Source organism: Triturus cristatus, chromosome 1_2, assembly GCF_964204655.1.
Source record: "Triturus cristatus chromosome 1_2, aTriCri1.1, whole genome shotgun sequence".
Classification (NCBI taxonomy): domain Eukaryota; kingdom Metazoa; phylum Chordata; class Amphibia; order Caudata; family Salamandridae; genus Triturus; species Triturus cristatus.
In genome coordinates this window covers 914,381,078-914,390,977 of record NC_140580.1, presented here as the reverse complement: position 1 = coordinate 914,390,977, position 9,900 = coordinate 914,381,078, and positions in this window count along the sequence as shown.

Genomic DNA, 9,900 nt, shown 5'->3' with positions numbered 1-9,900 from the left:
GTGTTTTAAGAACTATCCATGTCGGTTACTTTAGAAAAACCTCAGAGTTCGGCTCTGTAAAGGGCCAAGTCCACTGCCATCACCTCTGATGGGCCGGTGACCCTGATTTCCTGTACAATGCACCGTGTTCTTTAAGAATAGCACCCACAATTTGCCCATATTTTATAGTCATTTTCACAACTTGGTGATTCCATGTCATAGAGGCAATTGACTTTATACACAGGTAATCAAATGCATCCACCTTTTCAAGCGGCACTCCCTCTAGTACTAGCTACCCTCTATGGGTTTTGTGCTGGTTTATGGTCATATATTTGGTCTTTGCTGTATCATCCTCCAAGCCACAAACGCAGCAAAAATCCTCAAAGCAGTTCAACCACCGCTGGAGCCCGTCTGGGGTCTTGGAGATTAATAAAGTATCATCATCAAAGAGAAGAGTGGGTGTTATTACCTTAGCAAGGGTGGGGGCGTCTGCAGGGTCTTCAGAGAGAAATTGTACTATGTCATTCAGGTATAGAGAAAACAGTTTGGGGGCTGGCACGCATCCTTGGCGGACACCCTTGTTGAAGTGAATTTGGTCTGTGAGCTGTCCCTGCTCACCCCAAGGACTTTTAGCACGGTCGCCTTCATGGAGGAGAATGACTGGGGATAAAAAGCCAGGGGGCATACCCATGTAATGTAGAACGTGCCATAACATTTGTCAGGGGATCAGGTCAAAATCTGATTTTAAATCAACAAACACAACGTATACTTTGCCTCTGCCGATACAATACCATTTTCCAATACAGGAGTAAGTAGTGGAAGACATTGTCTATAGTATTGTTTTTTTCTGAATCCAGCCTGAAGGGATGTTAATATTTATTTTTCGTCGATCCAATCCTGGATTTTAGCCAGTACTAACCGACAGAATACTTTTTGGATACAGTCTAATAAACTAATAGGTCTATAGTTTACATGTAGGTTTCTGTCGCCCTTCTTGTAAATAACTACCACCGCGGCATCTTTGCAAGAGCCAGGAACCGAAGCGCCTTTTGAAATGGAATTTGATAATACAGGTATATATTTAGACCAGTTTTCCTTTTCATGAATGAAAATGTCCCCTGGTATACCATGGCGCCTTGGGGCCTTACCACTCATAATAGCGTCTAGAGCAGTGTTTATGTCACCTAGATTGAACATCAGATCAACATGCATCCAAGCTCCAGTTGGTATGGGCACCCCATAGTCAGAGGCCAGTGTTTCATTGGTGTACAAATCTTTAAAGTAATTAAACTAGTCAGTTGGTGATACATGATTAGTTGGTTGGGATGCAGCCGACAATAAAGTATGACGCAATATGTTTGAAAAAGCTTTTGTGAATATGCGATACTTCCATAGCCTCATCATCTTTGTGCTGACTGGCACTTAGGTTAGATAAGGCTACTTGCAGATCGAGACTAATGGAGGACAAGATATCTTGTCGAGCAGCTACCTGGCACCATTTAAACGACGTTTGTTGTTTGGGGATTCAATGTCCAATGTGATAAAACGTGAGAGGAAATCAGATAGATGCCTACCACTTAGTGATAACATGCTAAGGCACAAGGGGATGTGGTCACTCTCTATTTTATAGTAATCACAATAAGATGATGGGCGGCGTGCTGAAACTTTTCAAACACAAGTGGTTTCTGGGGGAACTGGACAAGCTATTGGAAGAAAGGCGCCCAATCGGCACAGTCAGTCTATTTCACCCAGTGGCAAAGTGCCAGATGCAAGAAGTAGAGAACTGTGCGAAACTCTGGTCATAAGGTCACCTGCCCGGTGGTATTTAAACTGAATCTTAGAGACTAGTCCTTACATCGAGAGTCACCACACGATCAGCTCGATTCCAGTCTTTGAGGGTTAGTTCAATTCTATCAAAGTTCTGATTGCGTCAGTGCATCTTTTAGCACTATGGATATCTTCCCGGGTGACTGATCTACAACCCCTTACATGTCTTACCCAGTGGATAGCTTTATTTCTGTAATTAATCCAACACTTCCTACGTTATGTGGGGCAGAAGTTTGGGTACGTTGACCATGTAAATCAAGGGAAAGAGTGGGGAGCCCCGAGTGTTGGTCTGAGGTTTAGTCAACTGGCTAGTGTTATACTGTTGCCAGTTGTTATTATTGTTACCCAACAGCCCCTCTCATATGCGATCACTACCTAGATCGAGTTGACCAGTGGTGCCTTGAATCCCTGTTGATCTAAATTCACTAGGGGGCACTGATCTTAGGGTGCCCTGGGTTGTGTCTCTATCTCGTCTTGCACGTGTTTCTTTGGGTCTTTCTGAAGCATTGTGTCCCATGAGTGGTCTGAGTGGCTACTCTGATTCCCTGTTCTTCTGACTTCTTAATTCTTCTTGGTTTCTAGCATTGGATCCCTCCTTGACTGCTAATAGTTGCTTTACCATGCTCGATAAATGATTTATCAGAGACTTACGCTCTCCCACCTCGGCCCTCAGCTCCCTGATTTGTAACATGGGGTTGCCCATATCTGAAAAGGGATCATCTAGCAGGGCTGATTGAACTGACACCTCGACGGGGGCCTCTTGGGATGTTGGGGTATCAACTGTATTTAGCAAAGGCGAAAAACGATTGCTACAGGGTATGGCACTCAGGGTTTTCTTGGTCACCAATGCAAGCTAACTCAGCGGAGCCTGATGGAGGCGGAACAAGGCCAGAATGGCCATACTGGGTATCAGGCATTTCCCCGGGAGGCTGTAGGGGTGAGGGCGGTTTTGTAAGGGTGAAGGCCAGTTTTGTTACTGGGGGCCGAGATTATAGCAGTGCTGCAATATCGGCCCCAGTAACAAAATCAGCAGGCCAGATTAATCTACTCCAGGGGTCTCCAACCTTTTCTCAAATAAGAGTAATTTATGCTCACTGGAAATCATCCTGAGCTACTGATATTATTAGTGTTGTACACATCCGACAAGATTACGTTAGAGGCCACCCTATGCAAGACTACTAGCCGTGATTACCTAAGTGCAGGATTGCCAGCAGTAATGTTAAAAGGGCTTAGTCAATTTGGAATGCCTCTACAAGGGAAATACATAAAAGACACAGCTGCAATGACGCCTGGCACCAAGGTATTAATATTAGTAATAAGTCTCCCAATGCTGCATGATTTATCATCCAAATATCAAATTTAAATATAATTTGGAAGTTATGGGTTCTGAAAAAACACAGATTTTCATATCCAATACACCATTTTTTTTTTTGGTATACACATATTAATTCAACCTAACCAAAGCTTCTAATTTAGGAGGCTGGGCTGCACACAGGAGAGCTACTTACAGGTCACTGGATAGCTACCAGTAGATCACGAGCTACTCGTTGGAGAAGCCTAATCTACTCACTTTCATTTCCAGTCTCCCGGGGCCAGCCAGCGCTCCACAGGGGGACTCAACTGGTGGCACTCTGGCTGTAGCATTTGGCCCCTAGCTCAAGGTCAGAGCGAACCTTACAAGTCGGAGGGAGCCCGGGAGAGCGGCGCAACTACTCATATGTTCGAAAACAGATTATGTAATAAAAAGCATTAACTCCCCATTTTTGGTTTCAAAATTGCAAAAGACACCCATATTCTTGTGAAGAAAAAACAAGTTTAAAAAGTGAAAAATGCGCGTACCCCCTAAACCTGATCCTGCAGCTTGGTAAACCGCGGACAATCTGGCTGACAAAGGTGTTACGGGTGTTGTTCCCAGCAAGTCTATGAGAATCATAGATTGCCAGGATTTATGCTTACGTTATGTAATGTGGATATGATCAAGCAGTCTCACATACCTACTCTTGCTGGTATTTGTGGCTGCTGTGTGAGATTTATATTCCCGCTGTGCCTCTGGAGTCAAATTCGATGTTGCATGCAGTCTAGGGAGGTAGGTCTATGCGCCATGTCAAGTACGCATGGTAGAGGGGAGGAAAGTGTTAATAAGGCCTGCTATACACACTGTGCATGAAAATGCTGTGTAGAATTCACCACTGACCCAATAAAACTGCATATTGGGCCCTGCAGAGCAGACAGGGTAAATCACTTACTATTCCCGTGCCTCTAAAAAAATTAATATGACTTCGTGTAATGCAACTGGTGCTCATGTAAAGTACTCCAACACCTTTGGGTTGAGTTCACATTGTATAAAAACTGTAGAGAAATGCAGAAAGAGGTCAAAACAAAGATAGACACCCATTTAGTGGCTTATTTGCTCAAAGTGAAACCAGAAAACCCAGATAAATGGTGGCTTCCCCACTTAAACTGTGTGATCTTAGGCAAATACTTTATTTCACCCAAACTCCTTTTTCATAATTATCACATATATTAGCACTTTCAAATATGGGAGTCTGATTTAACAGGGGCGGCTCCTCCATAATGGCGGAGGATGGTCGCCCCACTGGTCAGAGTCAGAAAGAGAAAAACAAAACAATATTAAATCAATAATAACATTGTATTTTTCTTTGAAGTGCTCTGGCTGATGGTGCATGCGTGCGGGCCAAGCCATAACAGGCAGGAGTGGTGGGCACTTAAAAGTGCGCATGTAAGTTTGACCGGAGGTCTTCGGCTGGCCAAACAGACATGCGCACTTCTATTTCTCCGACACAGCTGTGTTGCACAGCCCGGTTGGAGAAAAACTGCAGGCTCCCGGCAGTGTCTAAGTGGCAGACCAGGCCGCTCAGACCAATCCTCGTGCTGTTCTCATAGCATGACAGCAGCGTCTGGTTTGGGTGGGGAGCCTGTGCCTTAACAGAGACTGCCGGGAGTGAGGCACCAAGGTGGCCGTCGGGGCAGTGAGAGGTACTTTTTATTTAATATAATTTTTACGCTCAATCCCCCCGTCTTCCCCCTCCACCCTCCACTTTCGTTGTGTGGCAGCCCCCATTGTGATTTAATACCCAATTATATGACTCTTTAATTATCTGGTGCACTTATAGGGTTTACATGACAACAGTCATGCCTTGGTAGTTCACTAATTATTCATGTATAAAAACTATCACTTTTAACAAGTACTTCTCAGCGCAGTGTTATAATGTGACATATTAATGTCAGAGCTTCCACATGTTAAATAAACACACTTTTTTCAATTTTGAAGAGACTTTATCATATTTTACGTGATTTTTGTTGTATGGTTTACATAGTAAACATTTTCAGGGCTTGGCTTGTGCATGGGCTCTAAGAGCCAAGCCAGACCCTGGCTCGGCTCACCCTGTTAATTTGATGGCTCACCCACCTCTATCCATAAATCTCTTCCCAAGCTCTGTTGCACTTCCCTACACCCCTAAAAGACTTCCTATTCATGTACAGGCTCAAGGACCTTTTATCTCCTCACAGTGATGGGGGCTTGTGTAGAAGGCAGGAAGGGATAGGTTGCCTCGGCTGCTAAGATTAGAAAGAGGTTTCACTTGTTTTTCTTTTAACCGCTTTTCTAAGCTGTGAGGGATCCTTGGGAAAATACAGATGAAAGAGCACCTATTTAACAGCGGATTGTCCCATTCATTGGTTATCTTTCTGGGGTAATGAAAGATGTTTTAGAATAAGATGCTTAACTTGACCATGCCATAAGACTCCATTACCTCCTCAGCCCATTTTCCTCAGGAGTAAGATGTTATCCTTGCAGGTGGCACCTCTTGCTCACCTGCCATTTGGTGATTTACTCTGTGGAGGCCTTTATGTCTTGTAAGGCTCCTCTCCTGGGGCCATGCCTCTGGTCTCGGGGTGTGATGGCCCCTTCCTGTTGGTGTTATTGGTGGTGGTGCTTGTATTATTCAGCCATTAGCTCTGAAATCAGTCTGTGTGCTGGGTTTATGTTCTGGCTCATTGTTGTACCTTCTTCCAGGCTTTGCCTGGCCCTGAATTCTGATCGAGCTTCTTGTTTCAGAGGACAGAGGGCATGGGCTCCTACCCAAGTCATGCAGCCACTGTAAGGTCATCATTTACTATGCTTTAAAAGCTAATACAATTAAATATATAATGAAAAATGAGTTGTAGAATGCACCCTTTTTCCATTCTCCCCAAATTTTCTTGGGGACAGAACCCCCTCAAATCTCCCTCGCAGTAATCAGACGCGCTTGTTGCACGCAGTACGGGGGCTGGTCTAACGAAATTTTGCCAGGGCTGCTTTGGGTTCCCAGTCCGGCCCTGAGGCGAACTCTTGCATGTCGATTTCTTAACAGCTTTCTTTTTAAACCAATTTGGAAGAGTTGGAGCAGCTTGTTTTGGGCTCCAACAGAGCCGCCTTGAGTCGCCCTGTCTGAACTCTTTGATCTTAGGATGAATTCAACTTCTTCTATCAAAAGGTCTATCTCAAGGAGTCTGCAGTTATTGGGTTGCTTTGTTGCCTTGCTTTGTTTGGAGACCCCTTGTACGATGTTTGTGCAAGCTAATGTGATGGGAACCAAGGAAAGTTTGGGGGTCACGGGCACACTGTTAAGTGATAATGAGAGTGATTCGAGGTGGGTGTCCCTAGTAGCACACTTGCAATGGTTACAGTAGTTGTTTGTGTGCACCTGCTACAAAAACTTTAGAACTAACAACAGAGGAATAAACAATATATATAAAAATAGATACAAACAGTCAAATTATATAAGCTCTAAGGCTTATTAAAAACCAAGGCTGGAGATGGACCTTGGGAGGCTTCACCAACAGAACTAGGGAAAGACTTTGGCGAAAACTAGGTGCAGTTCGAAACGTGATGCTCCTGAGAGATTGTATCACCGTACTTAACCTGATTCCACGAAAAGACAGCCACTAAATAAACGAACACAGTACCTTGATGAAATGAAAAAACCAAGGGGGGTGGGCCAGCCTCCTCCGGGCGCAGGACGGGTCCGCCCTTGGTCCGAACACGGTCCAGGCAGTGGGGCTGTGTCTGCGCTATATAGCGCAAGTTGGAGGTGTGTCAAGCAACAGGGGTTAAAAGACTTGTGGTCCCCAGTGGTGATGTCAGCGACTTCCCAGCAGCAATGTCTGCCCCCAAGACAACAGGGCTGTGTTTGGGCTATATAGCGCAAGTTGGAGGCGTGTCAAGCTGCAGGGGCTTTGGGTCTTATGGCCCCCACCAGTGATGTCGGGGGCTCCACAGCGGCAATGTCGGCATCCAAACAAGTGTATCAAGATCACACAAATCTGCTGTTCTTGAAATAAGCCCCAGTACTTATGTCTAGGTAACTCAGATAAGCTTCTTGTCCTTCATGATTTTGTGATAAATTACAGACCAGGTCCTAAGAACGCGAAGGCGGATGCCGTATAACAATTGAGCAATTGGAAGGTGATAATCAAGTGACTGAGGTCCACTAAAGGTTTTGTGGGATCATTGCAGTGCCAAGCCAATCTATAGATAAAAAGGCTTGGTTCAAGGAACGATGAAATAGGCATATAAAGATGGGTTGCTGAGGCATGAAAAAGCTGGGTTCCAACTATCAGCTCAGTTAACAACACATGCTATGAACTGGCTTCATAATTTAAAGGTTGCTAGGCATCCTGGAATTTCTTGGAATTGCTAATAATATGTCAGCGGCAAATTATACTTTTGCTGGCCAAGTTTATTTTCTGATGTGAAACCTTATGTACACTTCTGTTCAGTATGTGTTCAAATCAAGAGTTCCCTTAGCAAACCAATGGGGTTGTTGCAGCCTGTGTCTGTTCCTTCATAGACCATGGCATACGGTGTTAAAGTATTTTTTTGTAGAGTTGATCAAGAGTCATAATTGCACACTAATTGTAGTGGTTGAGGGTCATTTGACACCTCATCCTGGTTGTTTGCCCACATCCAAAGAGTTAACACAGATTGTTTTGCAACACATTGTTCATTGGCACGGTGTACCTCAGGTTCTGATTACTGATAACGGATTCCAGTTATTTGACAATTTCAGTCTGCTTTGTGTAAGGAATAGCAGCGGTCCATGCAGGTAAGTGCGGTGGGGCGGGGCGGGGTGGGTGGGGATGTCGACAGACGACAGAATAGGAATTATTTATTTATTTATGTTTCCCTATTCCATTGTCTGTCACCTCCCGCCCCACTGTGCTTATCTGCATGGTCGGCCGCTGGTAAGAAATTAGGTACGGATACATCATCTGTCCACCTGTAATAATCCTCAGACGGATGGACAGACTAGTGTTGAACTAGTATGTTGAACAGTATTTAAGATATCAAACCTTAACACAATAAGAGAGTTGGAGACAGACTTTGTAGGGGGCAAAGTTAACACACCATAACAAAGAGCATTCATCTATTGGGGTGGTACTGTTGTCTATATAGGGTCATTTTTGTATATTTCCTTTGGATCAGTCTTTGACTACGATAGTCCCTTCTGTGCAAGAACACTTTAGTTAATTGATGTTCAGAAAACTGTACAAGAGGCTCAAACATTTTATGGTGATTATAAAAGGAATCTGCACTTTAGTATGTTGTGGGTTAGGAGGTGTGGATACTTACAAAGAATTGCATTTGAAAACAATCTTTAAATTGCAGCAGTTGGTTGGGGCCAGTTTTGAAACAACGGATTCTGAATTTTGTTAATTTACAATTGAAATTGCCTCACTGGGGTTAGTTGACTGAATTGGAACCGGTGTACTTCAGTAGTTATTGTGTTTTTAGCATGAGCTAATGTCTCAATGAAATACCTCAATATAACATTACTTTAATCTTTGGTTTTCCAGTGAATTTCTCTTTTTATTTTTAAGTTAAGGTCTCAGAAACTGACCTAGCTGTAACATCACGGTATCCTCTGTTTTTAGTGAATTTCAATTTTTTTTCAGCATATTCTAAATTGCACCGACGTTCAACCCCCCTAGTACAGACTAATCCTCAGGCCATCGATAGGGGAATTGGTTGCTCAATCCCAGCCCGTGCCCAACTTCTGCAGCTTGTAGCCTTTGTCCATGCACAGCGGGGATTGGCCGCAGGGCCTCTCCTTTGGCTAAGTCCTGCACCCAACCCCCCCACGCGCAGCTAACACGTGCTAAGCACATCCTTTGGAAGTGTGATCCCAACCATCATTGTTTTCTCCCTTTTTACCTTGGTAGTCCAGTGTTACCCCCTATGCAAGCATCCATTCTGTGGTATTGTGCCGGGGTATTATGGGGTCCATGCTTGCACAGTGGGTCCAGTGGACGTATTGTGGTGCTAATGGGAGGGCTGCGCTGGATCCTGCGCGAGTACAGCAGTATCCATAGCCCAAAAATAAAATGCATGTTCGTAGCATGTGTGGCTGTAGATGCACCTGCTCTGCATGTTCCTGCCATCTAGTGTCCGTTACGGACATTACACGTTGTTTTTCTTCGAAGAAGTCTTTGAAGTCACAAGGACTCAGTGACTCCTGCTCTGGATGTAGATGTGAATGGCCACCAACTGCATTGTTAGATTGTTCTTCTCTGCCATCGGGTTTTGACGCGATCCAGTGTGCGACCGGTCTTGATGAGTTTGTTGGCTCTCATCGTGGCCTCGAGTCCTCTGACTTCCATTCCTGTTGTGAGAAGACTCTTCAATGGACGCTTTTTATGAGATGATCGAGTGTCGATTTAAGTATCTCAAGGCCGCCATGAGTAACATGTGCCTCTCGCCAGACCATGCCAGGAGCCGCTGCAACCTCTGTTCCATTATCTGCAGCAACAAGACCCTACGTAGGTGCTGAGATTGACGGTGGGCACTCAGCGGGATGTCCCAGTTCACTTCAGAGATGTCCGACATCTTTGGTGAAGCTGATCCCCCCTCCCATCAGCCCCGCCGTGGATACATCGACTCCAACACCTTGGAATACGGCCAGGAGTTCTTCCAAAGGAGGAAGAAGATGCCCCCGGGGACGCTCCATCCACTTCAGTCAGCTTCCGTCCACGTGTGAAGACTACGCCACCCGTGGCTATTGTCAATGTCCCCGTCCACACCGCCCCTCAATA